This window comes from Gossypium arboreum, chromosome 9, assembly GCF_025698485.1.
Source record: "Gossypium arboreum isolate Shixiya-1 chromosome 9, ASM2569848v2, whole genome shotgun sequence".
NCBI lineage: Eukaryota > Viridiplantae > Streptophyta > Magnoliopsida > Malvales > Malvaceae > Gossypium > Gossypium arboreum.
The window spans coordinates 74,434,243-74,453,450 of NC_069078.1; the positions used below are offsets into that span (position 1 = coordinate 74,434,243).

The window sequence follows — 19,208 nt, forward strand, 5'->3', positions numbered from 1 at the left end:
TAAGATCCTGCATATGTTGTAGTAAAGGTTGTTCCGAAAGGATAATCTTTTGATCTCATTATGAAAAGGAAACATATCCCAAAAGGATAATACTTGAAAAGGACTTATGTACCCAGTGGTACAACTTGAAAAGGTTATGTACAATTTGTGTGTACACTTGGAAAGGTTAGGTATACTTTGTGTATACCATATGAAAAGGAAAGGTATACTTTGTGTGTACCACTTGAAAAGGAATGTACACCTCAAGTGTACAACTGGAAAAGGAAAGGTCCATCGAAAATTCAATAATTCAGCGGTAACGACATATATAGATATATAAAAAGAAATGGTATGATGAGCTCATCTATACATTTTAGTGCTTTTGAAAACTAATAAATTGGTTGAATGATTGTGTATAGGCCTTATTTGCTAACTGACTAAGTTAATGGACATATTACTTAATGTGTAAATTACTTGATGAACATGAATGGTAAGTGTATTTTGGTTATATGAACTTACTAAGCATTAATGCTTACTAGGTTTATTTTCCCTGTTTTATAGTGCTCAAGGCTCGTGAAGGTTGGAATTGGGTCGGAGCTATCATCACACTATTAATCTTTTCATTTTGGTAAAAATGATAAACCTATTTTGATATAATGGCATGTATAAGCTTTTATGGTCAAATGATAAATTAATATTTTGGGTTGTAATTAAGTCATAAAAGTGGTTAGTAATGCATGTTTGAGATGGATATGCTGTGAATTATTATAGAAACATGTAGATTTTAATAATGGTAATTAGTTGAATTGGTTGGTGTATACTTGTAAGTTTTCATACAGGTAAATGATTTAGTTTGGGGTGAGAAATAGGGCTAGGAATGACCTTATTTCGTCCACACGGTTATGACACACGGACGTGTGTCTAGGTCGTGTGTGACACACGGTAAGCCCACGGGCGTGTGAAATGACCGTGTGTCCCCTGTATCCTTAAATTTGAAGTCAGGATAGTACAATGGCAAAAGACACTGCTGTGTGTCTTGGTCGTGTGAAGGACACGGGTTTCAAGCATGGTCGTGTGTCAAAATCATGTGAAAATGGCTTAAAAATGGTGAAAAATCAGTGTACCACATGGCCTAGCCACATGGGCGTATGCCCAAGCTGTGTGCCTCTTTGATACTTAAGAAATTTCAAGTCAAAATTCCACACGGGCTGGCCATACGGCCATGGGATCCCTACGGGCTGGCCAAACGGCCATGTCTTAAGCCACAAGAGCGTGTGCCCCTATCTTCAAGGATAAATTTCCAAAGTTGCCAGTTTAGTCCCGAACCACTTTCAAAGTATGTATTGGGCCCCGTAGGCCCATATTAGGGACTTTCTGATGAAATTTGAAAAGTTTTGATTTGGAATGCAAATTTATGACTCGATTTTGTACAAATACTAATGTATAAGTTCAAAAATGCCTCGTAACCCTATTCTGGTGATGGATACGGGTTAGGGGTGTTATATTCTCTTCTGCTTCTTTTACTGTTTTGTTTGGTTCTTAAATTGGGTTTCTACTGTGGCAAGTTAACTGGCCACGCTAGCTAGTTAATTGGCCACGTCACCTATCTTGTTAGGCCTGTAACAGAAAATATTAGTGGATGATCGATTTGCCACTTTTCAATAATGTTAGTGACAGATTTGTTATTTTTTGAAAGTTGAGTGACTGTTTTATTATTGAGGTCAAAGTTGAGTGACTGTTAGTGTACTTTACACATAAAAAAATTTTAAACACATTTTTTTCCACCGCTTCCCTACTGTTAGTACCATCGTTGACTCCACCTCCATCTCCTCCAACGTTCCCACAGATTCCCCATTTTCCTTCAACATCCTCTCAACATTTAATTGATATAAAATAACTAAATCTTAGGTACATGTTAAGGCTAAAACAATGTGTAACGTCTTTATGAACTAAGGATTGTGGAGACTCTTTGGCAATGCTTTTCGACTACGAGCTCACAAACTATCTATAACCGACGCACATAATTAAAAATCCAAACATTGAGCTTTTCATAGCTCAGCAATGATCCAATACATTTTAAACTACTAATGGATGTAATTAAAATTAAAAGCATTCTAATCACATTAAATATATATTTATGCAATAATTCAGCAAGTGAAAGTGACATTCAACAACAATTTTCAAAGAAATAATGCAATCATATATTAATTAATTTTCCCAAGTAACATTACGTGGAAAGTCATTCAGGCACTCGATTTTCTATTTAAACACCAAACGATCAATAGAGCGCATAATGCTTTTTAAACAATAGCAATATTTTCTGTTAGATGTGATTTCATCAATAACCAACAGAACACCAATGCATAAAGTGCAACAATAGCAATACTCTTGAACACACAAGGTAATTCGCATAATATAACAATGTGAGATCTCTATACTCCAAGGCATGCCAACTATATCCAAAAGATTTCAACAACTTTTACTAGACAATTATAATAAATTTCAAAGGAAATTTAATATCACAATCACTAAGCTAATAATTTAACTACAACATTAAATAATTTTTAATGTAGGGATCACAAACCATGATTCTAAGTGTTCGATGCTTAGAAACAATCAATCTTCAATAACCTTCACTTTCCACAGTTAGCCTCTTTTACTTCAGTGTAAAAATAACGCATGAATTTATTAAAAAATAGACCAATGGAAAAAAACAAGCATTCTCTATTTTTCCCCCGGGGAATCTTTAGAATTACCACTGCTTAGCTTTCAATTCGCCTCTGACCATCAAATGAAATGTGAATAACCCGTCCTCCTCTCTTTGAAACAGGGGCACTTCTAGTTCATCTTGCTTGAAACAATTTTGTCTTCTCCATATTACTATATCTCTAGAGTCAATAATTTTATATGAGGAACTCTGAACTCAATCACTTGTTGCCGTTACTCTTCAGGTTTTACATTGAGGTCTATCTGTAGAGGTACTCAAATTGGATCAATGATCGATTTTTAGGTTTAGTCGTAAACCTCCTTAAAACTAAATTCTAAGTTAACCTAATTTAACCAAATTTTAATTTATTTAAACTTAAATTAATCATGACTCCAACATAATTAACCCTAAAATTCAACTTAATCAAATTTTGATCTAAACTTCTATTAGTTTTAATATAATCTAAGTCCCAACTCAAATTTTTACCCCAAAGTAAAAATAATTCCATACTACTGGTTTAATCTAAACTGATAATCTTAGTTTACCTTACACAAATTAAACAAACTTAATTGACCTAAAATTAACCTTACTTAACGCCATTAATCGAATTACACTAATTAGAATTAAATTTTCAAGCTTACATTAGACTAATTTGAATTATGCTAAAGCTTTGTTTGGACATCACAAAATCATTAAATAAAAGTATAATTTAATTTTTATGTAATGTTTGGTAGTACAAATTGTAGTTACATAATTTATATTTTTTTAAAATATTAATTACTATACAAATTATTAGTATGATAAAAATAATTTCTAAATAAGTAACAAAAATTAAATTAAAATAATCATATATATTATGTTAGTCTAAACAAGTAGTTGATAATATGATTACTAATAAAAGTAGCAAGAAAAATAAACATCATATGCAATTTTATCTAATTGTTCTAGTGTATATTTGTTGGGTTATTCTCTCTCTAATATTTAACAAATGGTCATTATCATCATGTATTGGTCATTGACTAACACCATATTTGGTTAGGAGGAATGGAGTAGCATTCCCATTTATTCATTGAACGGTAAACCATTTCTTTATTTGGTTAAACGTAATACTCATTTAACGGAATGATCATTACTTCGCTATTACTTGTCTTCCCGTAATAGTTATTCTTTGGTATCACCAAAGAATGGCTATTCCATGTAACATTGAATTAACAAAAAAAAAAAATTCCAGATTAGTCCTTTAAAACTTCAGCTTAAAAAAATATAAAAATAAAATATTTGAAATATTTTAATATAATTTAATAATATTTTTATTTTTATTAAATTATATTTAATAATAATTATATTAAAACATGATTAAATTATTTTTAATAATAATTCTATTAAAATTTAATAACAATAACATGAACCTCGACTGGTAGCATGAAAAAACGCTCCAAGATTTTGGCGATTTTCTTTCTTGTTTCGATTTTGCTTTTGATGTCCGTCTTTGTTCGTTTTAAAAGAATAATTGGACGGTGAGTGCGGTGTTTTGTGCGTCCCTATTTTGTGGGGTTTTCAAAGACTTAAATGAGGGTTTTTCGAGACTAGTATAGTGCTATTACATAGAAAGTGCAGAAGCGAACACCTTGCTCTGGGGTGAAAAAGGGGATGGTGATCTTCTTGATCGGTGATTTCTGTCATTTCTCTGTGCATGTATTTACATTTCTTGCATGAATCCATCGTATTTTGCATGTTTTTTTGGCCTTATGCTTTGATTTTTTTATGTTTCTCTTTATTGCATGCATGCGTCTTTTCGGTTTTCTTTAATATTCTTTTATTATGTAAAGTTTACTCATTAAATTTTCTCATGTCAATAATCATTTTTTATTTTGTTTTCTTTCTTTTCTTTTTCTCTTTGGCTAGTTAAACGGTTTTTATGTTTTCCATTTCATAAGTTTTCCTATCATTAAGAGCTACTTGTTTTTCTTTTTGAGATTTTCTATTTCGAGAGGCTGCAACACTGGTGGTTTTTTTTCTCTCAGTTTTGATTTTTTTCTGGATCTTTTATGTTTAACTGCTCCTAGTTTTTTTAAGGTTTCTTACCCGATTTCTTTAGTCTTGTAGGATGGTCTTGTTTAACGATCTTCAGGTTTTTTTCTTAAAGACTGGCGATCTTGCTGGTTTTGCTTTCTTTTATCCGCTCATTGCTTGTTCTTTTTTGGAGTTGTTGTTTTTTTTCTATGTGTTCCTTGTGGTTTCCCTCTAGCCTTAGGTTTCTTTAAGTGAAGTGGGTATGTTTTTCTCTTGGCAGTGGTGTATTTTACGACTCGATTTTCTAGCTTCACGCATGGCTGAGGATATCAATGATTTGCTGGAAAGACTAAACTTCTCTGAAGAAGAATCAAAGGTGGTGATCAGTACAAACAAGAATCTACCAAATCTACAGGGTCACAAGGTGTAGGTAGTAGGAAAGATTATGTCTGGGGAAAAAGTCAATAGAGAAGCCATATATCATGTTCTGAAATCATTATGGTTTACCAAGGAAGCAGTCAATTTTGTGGCTTTAAATGAGGGAGTGATACTTGTGAAATTCGAGAATATTGATGACAGAACAAGAATCCTAAACCTGACTCCATGGATTTTTTATCAATGCCTATTCGTGATGCTATTGTTTGTTAAAGGTCAAGAGATGGACGACTATGCGTTTAATATTACTCCATTTTAGATTAGGATTTACAATATCCCCTTTGAGTAAATGGATAAATAGGTTGCCATTGATGTTAGAGAGGCAATAGGGGAAGTTGTGGCGATTGACTGGTGGGATATAAATGGAGGTTGGACTAAAATTGATGTTTTACGGCCCCTTCGATGGGTTGTTCACTTGGTTAGAAATGAGGGGACCAAGTCTGTATGTGCCATCAAGTATGAAAGGTTTCCCATTTTTTGCTACATATACAGCCTTATTGGACATACTACATAGAGATCTATTAGAAGAGAGGAACACCTTGAAACGAGTAACCTAAGTTTTCAATATGGTAGCTGGCTAAGAGCTCAACTAGGGGGTCAACTCAAAGTAGAGGTAACTGGGATTGAAATCTTAGAGAAAAAACTCGAGCGAAGAGAATAATGGAAACAAAGCTGGGAACAAGGTTGAAAATAATATAACGATTCTAAAGGAAAAAGAAAAAGTTAGAGTCGGGGAAGATGATTCAGAATCTTGCTATTATATGAAAAAGTGTCTAATACGATCAGTGTAATGATCCGAATTTTACCGTTATCAAAAAAATATATTTTCGGGTCTCCGTTTCTGAAAAATGGATTCGTAAATATTTATTAAAAATATTTACGAAGTAAAATGAGTAGTTAATTAGAGTTTAATTAAGTGAATTTAATTTAATTAAGAGTAATTAAGTAAAAGGACCAAATTGAATAAAGTGTGAAAGTTGAATTATAGATTAAAAGAAAGTAAAAAGGACTAAAAGGGCAATTATACAAAAAGTATAAATTGAGGCGGTTTATCGTGAAGAAAATCTAAGATTTTTTTTATGTTTAGTATATTATTATATAATAAAGATACTTTATGTTTTAATTATATTATATTATATTATATTATATTATATATATAAACTAAAGAAACAAAAGAAAGGAAATACAAACAGAATGGAACGAAACAGAGAGCAGGGGAGAAAAACAAAGAAAGAATGGGAGAAAAGGGAAAATTCAAGGTTTGAAGCTTTAAGCTTTAATAGGTAAGTCAATCAAGCTCTTTTTACTTAATTTTGATGTTTTAGAAGTTTTAGAACAAAATTTTGATGAAATTAAGTTGATATTTTGAAAGTTATTAGATTTCTAGATATTGTCCATGTTAAATAAAATGATGAATTAAGGGCTAAATTGATAGAAATTCAAGTTAAAAATGATACAAGGATTGAATTGTAAAGTGATTCATAAGTTTTATGCTTTAAGGACTAAATTGAAAGAATTTTGAAATTATGGTTTTATGATGAAAAATAGATAATTATGTCTAAGTTTGGTTAAAAATTGAGTAGAAATAAAGTATGAATTAAGATAGAAAAGTAAGTGAATTTAGTTAGAATTAAATTGAAATTAAAATAAATCAACATTTTATACTAAGACTATTTTGGACAGCAGTAGTAGTCTAAGTTTGAAAAATCACCAAAATTGTAAAAATTGAATTATAGGATGAATAAAATATGGAATTAAAGCTTATTGAGTCTAATTTCTTATAGAAGAAACGGTATAAGCAATTGAGTTGTAAATTATGAGATATAATAAATTTTGTGAGATAAGGTCAGAATGAATTCGGGTTCCCCTGTTCTGACTTTGGAAAATCACAAAAAATTGAAGAAAAATAATTAGAGGCTTAAAGTTATATGTTTAGAATCTCTAATGAGTCTATTTTCAGGAGAAATCAATGGGAATATTATCTGAGTTCTGTACTGTGAGATAATTAATTTTTAGTGAAGAAGGGAGAAACTATCAGACAGCAAAATAGGGGTGAATTTAAAGAATAAACTGTACTTAATGGCTAAACCAAAAATTCTGAAAATTTTATTGTAAGAAGACTTCAGGAAAAATTAGCAGATCTTAATTTAGAATTCTGTAACTCAAGATATGAATTAGTAATGTATTAATGATTATGAATTGTATTAATTTCGTAGTCAATGTGGTACCGGAAATCTCGGCTAAGAAATGACAAGACAAAGTCAACGGGAGTTAGCTCGAAAATTACAGTTTATATTTCTATAATCCGAACTTAGTTATTATTTGTTATATTTATATACATATGGCAATTGTTAGTGTTAGAATTATGATGTTTTACAATTGGAATGGATTGATTTTGGTATGCGATGAATTTATTGAATTTATATTGATTGAAATTATTTTGATTGAATTTATATTGATTGAATTATATAATATATATGATTTATGTAGAAATTTGAATATTGAATGAATATTATATTGAAAAATATATTGATTGGAAATATGAGGAAATTGATATGAATATATGAGATTGTGATATTTGAATATTTGATATTGAAAAGTGAATTGAATTGTATTGAATTATGAATTAATGTGAATAATTGAAATATATTGTTGAATTGAATGAAATTGTATGAATTGTGAAAATGGGTGAATATATGTGATTATCAGAATGGTATATTGATGAAAGAATTATTAAATTGAGAAAGTGAATGAAATACCCTATTAACTAGTCGGGCTGAGTCGGATATAATTGGCATGCCATAGGATCTGAAGTGTACGGGATTTGCCGGCTTTATCGATCAGGAACTTTATGTGTCGTATTTCAGGCACCTCGTATGTCGTATCAGGCACCTCGTGTGTCGTTTTAGGCACTTTATGTGTCGTATACTGATCAGGTACTATGTACCGTTTTAGGCACAATGTGCCGTACTGGTGTGTTTGGGTTGGAATCCGTGTATCCGTCAAAGTCTGGGTTTGTTAATAAGGGTAAATAAGTGAAAGATAAATCGAATAAATTTGATTGATCAAACTATTGAAATGAAACGAGAAATTGAATTGAGAATTGAAAATTTAGATATGAAATTGAAAATATGAACCAAAGGTTCATGAAATGATTGGAGTTCGAATTGATGATATATGATGCCACTTGATGAATTAAAATGTGATTTGAGATATATGAATCGTATGTATATCTTGAAAGCTATCGTGACGATGAAGTTGATATGATATAAATAAAATTGACTGTTATTGAAATGAATTAAAATGGAATATGATTGATAAGTGTATAGTTGAATATAGTTTAATGATATTGAATTGTGAGTAAATTAAGGAAAGCTATACCGAGTAGTAAGTGAAAGAATGGAGTAAATAATAATGGATTTAGTTAAGAATTGAACAATTATGTTATTGTGTATATTATATGATTTGTATAAAATTTATATGGTAAGTAGTTGAAATTTATCTATGAATAAATAATTGAATAATTGTAATTGTTATTATGATCTTAAGTATTTGTTATATTATTAATTATTCGGATTATAGAAATACCACTGAGTATACCATACTCGTCATGCACGGTTTGTTTCGTGCAGTTAAGTAAAGATAGTACGTTGAATCAGCATCCCAAGACGATCCCGAATTCATTAAGGTAAAGTATGTTGAGTATTGATAATGGCATGTACCGGGATGTTTAATGAGAGTCATTTAGGTTGTAAAAGTATTGATGAAATGAGTAAATTATGGTTGGCAGCGGTATGTAGTATGAATTTTGAAATTTACTAAAATTCGTAGTGATTCTAAATTAGTCCCGAATTGAATTTCTTGTTCATATTGGACCGTGAGGGCCCATTAAAGGGACGACATCTTAAAAGTAGGATGTGTGTGAATATTTATTTTAATTAATGACCGAATTGGATCAGATCTTGTTGGTAATGTCTCGTAACCTGCTAGGTGACGGTATAGGGTTAGGGGACGTTACAATCAGCATGTGATGGAGGAGGCTAAATGAGGTGTAAACAAAAAAGAACAAAATGGAGTAATAGGGAAAACAACGAGGAAAGTCCTAATAGAATGGTTTGAAGGAAATTAATGGACAGTCATTCACCATGTAAGACAGTGGTTGGTGACCAGCCCCTCCAAGAGCAATGAAGTTTTTTTGTTAGAACTGTCCTGGGCTTGGGAACCCTGTGACAGTTCGAGAACTCAAGCAACTCCTTGTTGCAAATAATCTTGATGTTGTCTTTTTATGTGAAACAAAAATGCATTCTATAAACTTTACTCGTATTCGTGATATTTGTAGGGTGCTAGGTTGCTTGGCTGTGAATTCGGAAAGTCAACGTAGAGGTTTAGTGTTAATGTGGAAGGAAAGTGTTGATGTGGCTATACAAAATTACTCCAATCACCATATAGATTCGTTTGTTAAAATGGAGGGGCATAACAGATTTAGGTTCACGGGGTTTTATGGTCATGCTGATCCGAACTTAAGAAATCACTCTTGGGATATACTTAGAATGGTGGGAAGCTCAGTTAGGAAGGATTGGATTGTAAGTGGCTGTGACAGCCCTAATTTGACCCTAGTCGGGAAGTGGTTTCGGGACCACAAAACCGAGTCATAAAAATAATTAACTGTTATATTCTATGCTTATTATATGTGTACATGCATATGTGAAAGTTTCATACTCTAAATTTGTCATTTGTAAGTGAAATTATAGATATGTGATGATTGATTTATGATATGTATGTTTAAATAACATGCATGCAAAGAATGTGTGAAAGAATGAATTGGTAATAAATCTGCTTGGGACAGCAACAGTAACGTGATTTTAGAAAATCGCCATAAATTGTGGGAGTTGAGTTAGAAGCTGAATAAATTATGTAATTAAAGCTTAATGAGTCTATTTTCTTATAAAATAAACTTTGAAAGAAAAAGAATTTCCGATAATGATATATTTGAAGGGATGTAGGACAAGGTCAAAATGACTAGATCCCCTATTCTGTTTTTATAAAATCATGATAAATTGTACAAAAATGGTTATATGATGGAGTTTATATGCTTAGACTCCTTAATGAGTCTAGTTTTAAATGAAATAAATGAGGACATATTTTGAATTCTGTACAATGAGAAATTTGATTTGTAGTGAAGAGTGGTCAGATTAGTCAAACAGTGAAACAGGGGAAACTTTAAGAAAAATCTGGTATTGATTGGCCAAGCTAAAAATTCTGAAAATTTTATGGATAAAATATATATGAGTCTATTTTTAGAGAAATTTTATGGAAATTGATTTGGAGTTTTGTAGCTCCAATTATAAATAATTTAGTGACTGTTGCTCAGGAAGACAGCTTATTGTGAATTTGTGATTATGTGGTAAATATTGATAAAAATTTGTTAACGAGTTGCTTAATGTTTTCTTATAAACTTACTATGATCTATATGTGTGAAAGTCGTATATATATATATATATATATATTATATTCTGAAAGTAATGCTTGAATAGTCGAATAATGACTAGTTTAAAATTGTTGAATTTAAGCTCAAGAGCATAGAGAACCAAGGTTGGACATGGGAAAAGAGAAAGTAGTTGCGTAGCCGATCCGAGACTGTTCGAAAATATTCGAGGTAAGTTTTGAGTAGTCACCTTTAGTATATAATTGATGATGCCTTGATATGTGTATAGTAGATGAATTGTGACCTTTTGGTTCTACTTGAATTAAGTTGTGTGATAAATAATTTATGTATATGACTTATAGTCGAATGGTCACTGTGTGTTAAGCTTGAATGGTGAAATGGATATGTGATATTTATGTATGACTTTCGAATCGAAATGTAAATGATGGTATTCATATGGAGCTTATATCCGAACGTAGCAAATGACTACTAATGTGATAAGTTGAATAAGTTATGTTAATATATGATTAAATATGCGTGATATTTGATGTGTATCCGGACTTAGGGTTCGCAGGCTATGTGCTAGAATTATATCCAGACTTAGGGTCCGCAGGCTATGTGCTGGAATTATATCCGGGCTTAAGGTCTGCAGGCTACGTGCTGGAAATATGTCCGGGCTAAAGTCTCATGAGCTTCGAGTTGGTATTATCTTGGGTTTAAATTCCATGAGCTTGTGCCGTAATTGGTTTCAAGTCCTAAGACCTGACAAGTTTAATGCCAGTAAGTTAAGTAAGATTACGATATTGAATGTTCGCAGTAAACCATCGTCGAGTAAGTACTATACATTTAATATGTTCAGGTACATATTACTTACTCATCGGTGAATTGATTTCAAAGTGAATCATTAGCATCAAAGAAGAATATATATATAAATATGATTGATGGTTATATTTGCGAATATGAGAATGATTTAATCGGTCATGGTATATTTGTATATGAACTATATGTTAAAATTTCTTTATGTACTCATGTACATTCAGTCAATGATTTTGTGAATTATTAGTATCAAAGAATGATACTTAAGTGTGAATGATTGTTATATCTACGAGTAAAACAATGACCTATTCGGTCAAATGTTGTTATTATATAAGATTATTTGATTTAAATGCAACGCATGAACTTTTAGTAAAAGAAAAATATGTGCTGAGAATCTATGTTTATGTTTATGTTTATGTGTATTCGGCCATGAAGCAATTTGAATTGAGAATAAGTCTGTTTAAATGAATGTTTTGATTTTCGATAAGTTTTAATTATTTGTGATGCTTAAAACTTACTAAGCTTTGAAAGCTTACTTCGTTTGTTACGTTCTCTGTTTTATAGATTGTTGATTCTAGTTACCTGTTCGGAAAGGGAATCGTCAGCTACTCGTCACACTATCTATCATTTTGGGGTACTACTATATTTTGAAGCTAGAATGGCATGTATGGAATAGACTTAAGCGAATGATATTTTGAGACGTACTTATATATAAGCCATGTGAATATGGCTACTTTTAAATGTCGATACAAGTTTGAATTTCGATCTTTAACTGAGTTTGGCGATGTATATTTTTATTTTATTTTTATTGTGTATTTTTTTTAATATTAAATTTTGGATCAGTAACTCTTCATAACCCACCCCGGCGACGGACACGGGTTATAGGGGTGTTACAATTTTATTGGTATCAGAGCTACGGTTTAGTCGATTCTAGGACTAACGTAGCGTGCGTGAGTCTAGCTATACATGCCATAAAGTGTTAAAAGGATAGTGTGATGATTTCTGACAATTAAAACGTGTTTTTTCGTATAGTAATGGATTCCGATCCCGATCGAGCAGTAGCTGATGATGTTGAGAGCGTAGCGCCTGCTCCTGCGATAGGGACAACACCGATAGGCTCTCAACCGAATGCTAGCAATCAAAATGATGAGGCTAAACAAGCCTTCTATGCTATGATAAACGATTGGTTTACCCAATATATTCGAACTAATCCGACTGTTACACAACCCCCACCCCCGACTAATACAACCCCTACACATGTGGTAACTCCTATTGTTGACCCGTTAAAGTTGAGCAAACCTCCGGTTGATAGAATTCGAAAGCACGGGGCTACTGAGTTCAAAGCTACTGACAATGATGATGCCGAGCAGGCTGAGTTTTGGCTCGATAATACCATTCGTGTGTTTGATGAATTATCGTGCACACCCGATGAGTGCTTAAAATGTACTATATCACTGTTACGTGATTCTGCCTATTATTGGTGGAATACTTTAGTTTCAGTGGTGCCGAGAGAACGAGTTACTTGGGATTTCTTTCAAACCCAATTTCGTAAGAAATATATCAGTCAAAGATTCATCGATCAGAAACGAAAGGAATTTATTGAGCTCAAACAGGGTTCTATGACAGTTACCGATTATGAGCGAAAGTTTGTCAAACTTAGTAGATATGCTCGGGAATGTGTTTCGTCTGAGGCTATTATGTGTAAAAGCTTCGAGGACGGGCTAAATGAAGATATTAAAATGTTTGTTGGCATTCTTGAAATCAGAGAGTTCGTAGTACTTGTCGAGCGAGCTTGCAAAGCCGAGGAGCTTAGTAAGGAAAAAAGGAAAGCTGATGTTGGAGCTAGAGAGTTTCGTAAAAGATCTTCGGGAAAGCCTTTTTAGCAATCATCGAAGAAATTTCGAGATGATTCGGGCTGATCTAAGAACACATCGGGCTTTTTCAGACGAGACCGTGATCGACATCCTATGATTACGCGAGCCACATCAGTTGCCAGTGTTGGAAATGATCGTCGGGATAGGACCGAGTGCAAGTTTTGTGGAAAATGGCATTCGGGGAGTTGTAGATTTCATGATCACTCCTGTTATAGATGTGGATCATTCGACCACTTCATCAAAGACTGCCCGAGGTTGTCAGAAAGAAATGTGAATCAGAGTGGAAAACCGAGTACTGCTATAGCTCGAGGTAGACCACCAAGGAATACGAGAAATGCTAGTGGCGGTCAGAGAGGGTCTAGAGATGCTACGACCAGATCCGAGGCTCATACTCCTGCTAGAGCTTATGCTATACGCGCATGCGAGGATGCTTCTTCACCTGATGTTGTTACTGGTACTTTCACTCTCTTTAATACTGATGTTATTGCATTGATTGACCCTGGTTCTACTCATTCATATGTATGTGAGATTTTAGCATCCAGTAAGACTCTACCTATTGAGTCTACTGAGTTCGTGATTCGAGTGTCGAATCCCTTGGGTCGATATGTGCTAGTTGACAAAGTGTGCAGGAAATGTCCCTTGATAATCTGAGGTTCCTTTTTTCCGGCTGATTTGATGTTTTTACCGTTTGATGAATTTGATGTTATTCTCGGTATGGGTTGGTTGACTGTACATGATGCAGTTGTGAATTGCAAACGAAGAACTATTGATTTGAGATGTGCAAATGATGAGATAATCCGAGTTGAGTCTACTGATTTGAACGGATTGCCAGCAATAATATCCTCGATGTTGGCTCGAAAATATGCGAGAAAGGGGTGCACCAGTATTGTTTGTAAAAAAAAAAACGAAATTATGAGAATGTGCATTGACTACCGTCAATTAAATAAAGTGACAATAAAGAACAAATATCCGTTACCACGTATTGATGATTTGTTTGATCAGCTGAAGGTGTTTCGAATGTGGATTCAGAGTTTCAAATTGACAACAATGATTGTTTAAGGTTCAGAAGTCGATTGTGTGTTCCAAGAAATTCAGAACTTATTTTAATGATTTTGAGCAAGGCTCATAGTAGCCGAATGTCAGTTCACCCGGGTAGTACGAAAGTGTATAACGATCTGAAGTGTTAGTATTGGTGGCACGGTGTGAAACGAGACATTTCTGACTTTGTCTCGAAGTGTTTGATATGTCAACAAGTGAAAGCGGAACATCAAGTGCCTTCGGGATTACTTTAGCCGATTATGATACCCGAATGGAAATGGGATCGAGTCACGATGGATTTTGTATCTGGGTTGCCATTGTCACCAAGTAAGAAAGATGCGATCTGGGTTGTTATTGATAGATTGATAAAGTTGGCTCATTTTATTCTCGTACGTACGAACTATTCACTTGACAAGTTAGCCGAACTGTATGTTTCTCAGATTGTAAGGTTACACGGGGTACCTACTTCTATTGTATCGGATAGAGATCCGAGATTTACATCGCGATTTTGGAAGAAATTGCAAGAAGCACTGGGTACCAAGTTGCGTTTTAGCATCATTTTTCATCCCCAGACCGATGGTCAATCCGAGCGGATAATTCAGATACTCGAGGATATGTTGAGATGTTGCATCCTTGAGTTTAGTGATTCATGGGAACGGTATTTGCCTTTGATTGAATTTGCTTACAACAATAGTTTTCAATCAAGCATTAAGATGGCACCTTACGAGGCTTTGTACGGTTGTAAATGCCGTACACTGTTGTTTTAGACCGAGCTCAGTAAAGTAAAATTTTCGAGGTTGATTTAATTAAAGATGCTGAACAGAAAGTAAAAGTGATTCGTGAAAGTCTGGAAACAGCTTCAGATTGTCAGAAGTCGTATATGGATTTAAAACGAAAAGACATTGAGTATCAGGTCAGAGACAAAGTATTTCTTAAAGTTTCACCTTGGAAAAAGGTCCTCAGATTTAACCGTAAGGGCAAATTGAGTCTGAGGTTCATCAGGCCGTATGAAATATCCGAACGAATTTGGCCAGTCGCATACAGATTAATTTTGCCCCTTGAACTTAAAAAGATTCACAACATTTGTCATGTCTCGATGCTTCGACGTTATAGATCCGATCCATCGCACATAATTAATCCATCCAGGTTGAAATACAATCTGATTTGAGTTATGAAGAAGAACTGATTCGTATCCTAGCTCGCGAGGTGAAAGAGTTGCGAAACAAAAAGGTTCCGTTAGTAAAGGTGTTATGGCTCAAGCACGGGATCGAAGAAGCTACTTGGGAACCTGAGAACTCTACGAAAGAACGATACCCAAATCTATTTACTGGTAAGATTTTCGGGGACGAAAATTCCTTAAGTGGGGGAGAGTTGTGACAGCCCTAATTTGACCCTAGTCGGAAAGTGGTTTCGGGACCACAAAACCGAGTCATAAAAATAATTAATTGTTATATTCTATGCTTATTATATGTGTACATGCATATGTGAAAGTTTCATGCTCTAATTTTGTCATTTGTAAGTGAAATTATAGATATGTGATGATTGATTGGTGATATGCATGTTTAAATAACATGCATGCAAAGAATGTGTGAAAGAATGAATTGGTAATAAATCTGCTTGGGACAGCAACAGTAACGTGATTTTGGAAAATCGCCATAAATTGTGGGAGTTGAGTTAGAAGCTTAATAAATTATGTAATTAAAGCTTAATGAGTCTATTTTCTTATAAAAGAAACTTTGAAAGAAAAAGAATTTCCGATAATGAGATATTTGAAGGGATGTAGGACAAGGTCAAAATGACTAGATCCCCTGTTCTGTTTTTATAAAATCATGATAAATTGTACAAAAATGGTTATATGATGGAGTTTATATACTTAGACTCCTTAATGAGTCTAGTTTCAAATGAAATAAATGAGGACATATTTTGAATTCTGTACAATGAGAAATTTGATTCGTAGTGAAGAGTGGTCAGATTAGTCAAACAGTGAAACAGGGGAAACTTTAAGAAAAATCTGGTATTGATTGGCCAAGCTAAAAATTCTGAAAATTTTATGGATAAAAGATATATGAGTCTATTTTCAGGAAAATTTTACGGCAATTGATTTGGAGTTTCGCAGCTCCAATTATAAATAATTTAGTGACTGTTGCTCAGGAAGACAGCTTATTGTGAATTTGTGATTATGTGGTAAATATTGATAAAAATTTGTTAACAAGTTGCTTAATGTTTTCTTATAAACTTACTATGATCTATATGTGTGAAAGTCATATATATATATATATATATATATATATTATATTCTGAAAGTAATGCTTGAATAGTCGAATAATGACTAGTTTAAAATTGTTGAATTTAAGCTCAAGAGCATAGAGAACCAATGTTGGACAAGGGAAAAGAGAAAGTAGTTGCATAGCCGATCCGAGACTGTTCGAAAATATTCGAGGTAAGTTTTGAGTAGTCACCTTTAGTATATAATTGATGATGCCTTGATATGTGTATATTAGATGAATTGTGACCTTTTGGTTCTACTTGAATTAAGTTGTGTGATAAATAATTTATGTATATGACTTATAGTCGAATGGTCACTATGTGTTAAGCTTGAATGGTGAAATGGATATGTGATATTTATGTATGACTTTCGAATCGAAATGTAAATGATGGTATTCATATGGAGCTTATATCCGAACGTAGCAAATGACTACTAATGTGATAAGTTGAATAAGTTATGTTAATATATGATTAAATATGCGTGATATTTGATGTGTATCCGGACTTAGGGTCCGCAGGCTATGTGCTGGAATTATATCCAGACTTAAGGTCTGCAGGCTACGTGCTGGAAATATGTCCGGGCTAAAGTCTCGCAGGCTTCGAGCTGGTATTATACCGGGTTTAAATTCCCGTAAGCTTGTGCTGGTAATTGGTTTCAAGTCTTAAGACCTGACAGGCTTAATGCCAGTAAGTTAAGTAAGATTACGATATTGAATGTTCGCAGTAAACCATCGTCGAGTAAGTACTATACATTTAATATGTTCAGGTACGTATTACTTACTCATCGGTGAATTGATTTCAAAGTGAATCATTAGCATCAAAGAAGAATATATATATATAAATATGATTGATGGTTATATTTGCGAATATGAGAATGATTTAATCGGTCATGGTATATTTGTATATGAACTATATGTTAAAATTTCTTTATGTACTCATGTACATTCGGTTAATGATTTTGTGAATTATTAGTATCAAAAATGATACTTAAGTGTGAATGATTGTTATATCATTGAGTAAAACAATGACCTATTCGGTCAAATGTTGTTATTATATGAGATTATTTGATTTAAATGTATCGCATGAACTTTTAGTAAAAGAAAAATATGTGCTGAGAATCTATGTTTATGTTTATGTGTATTCGGCCATGAAGCAATTTGAATTGAGAATAAGTCTGTTTAAATGAATGTTTTGATTTTCGATAAGTTTTAATTATTTGTGATGCTTAAAACTTATTAAGCTTTGAAAGCTTACTTCGTTTATTACGTTCTGCTTTTATAGATTGTTGATTCCAGTTACCTGCTCGGAAAGGGAATCGTCAGCTACTCGTCACACTATCTATCATTTTGGGGTACTACTATATTTTGGAGCTAGTATGGCATGTATGGAATAGATAAACGAATGATATTTTGAGACGTACTTATATATAAGCCATGTGAATATGGTACTTTTGAATGTCGATACAAGTTTGAATTTCGATCTTTAACTGAGTTTGGCGATGTATATTTTTATTTTATTTTTATTGTATATGTTTTTTTTAATATTAAATTTTGGATCAATAACTCTTCATCACCCACCCCGACGACAGACACGGGTTATAGGGGTGTTACAGTGGCGACTTTAATGCTATCATCAACAATGTTGAAAAAGATGGGGGTAGAAGGAAATCCAAGGTGACAATTGATGAGTTTAGAGAAGTGATGGAGGAGTTGGCTCTTGTTGAAATTTTAAAGTTTATTTCATTAAATTAAAATTCATATAAAATTTTAAGATTTATTTCATTAACTTTTCATCATTTTAAATATGAAAACAAAACTTTTTGCATTTTTTTAATTTAGTTCAAATTATCATAAATCATATTTTGATAATTTTAAATCTCACTGCTATATGATTCAAACCTAAATTAATTTTTATAAAAAATTAATGGGTAGAAGAAAAGAAGACATGAATGGGGATGGGGATGGCGATAAGTAGGTTGATTGGAATATAAATTATTGTTTGTTAAAATATAAATCCTTGATTTCAGTCACTCCAGCAGAGCAGAGTAGTTGAATTCAGTCCCGTTGTATGGACAAAATGCGTGGATTGACATCATCAATGTTGTGTTCAACTTTTAACTATAGCCGTTTCAAAATCGCGCGATCCCTAGCTGTTGTTTACCTGTACAATGTATCGCCCAATCGTACCCTTTGCCTCCAACTTTCATTACCCCTTAATGATGAGACGCTGGACATCTTTTCTATTTTTTTAAAAATAAATTACATGGATTCAGCTATAATAAATTACAAAATATTATTTAATTAATTGTGGTTTGACTTTTTTACAATTTTATTAAAACCCATCAATTTTTTATTATTTTAATATAATAATAAATTTAACTTTAATATTTATATGTTATGTTAATTTAATTATACTTAATTAATATAAATCTTTAATATTTATATATTGTCTCAGTTTAATCTTAATTCTAAAACATAAAAAATTTAGAAGAATACATTGATAATTTTTAAAAATACAATAAATATAAAACATTATTAAAAGAAGGGAAGAACAACCTTTAGTCGATTTGCTAAAACCTTAGAAATAATTTTGTAAATTACCCTGCACAAGCTAATAAGTCAAAAGTTAGTCATATCATTAGGGTCCTTTATCCTAG

The 19,208-nt window shown here is 32.7% G+C and overlaps 1 long non-coding RNA gene across 1 annotated transcript; it reads left to right on the forward strand.

Annotated features, from left to right (window-relative positions):
• Positions 1-16,691: 16,691 nt before the first annotated feature.
• On the forward strand, positions 16,692-18,018 carry LOC128280709 (uncharacterized). The gene is made up of 2 exons (XR_008270828.1): positions 16,692-16,727; positions 17,834-18,018. It is a non-coding gene; the product is annotated as an uncharacterized LOC128280709 (long non-coding RNA).
• The last annotated feature ends 1,190 nt before the right edge of the window (positions 18,019-19,208 follow it).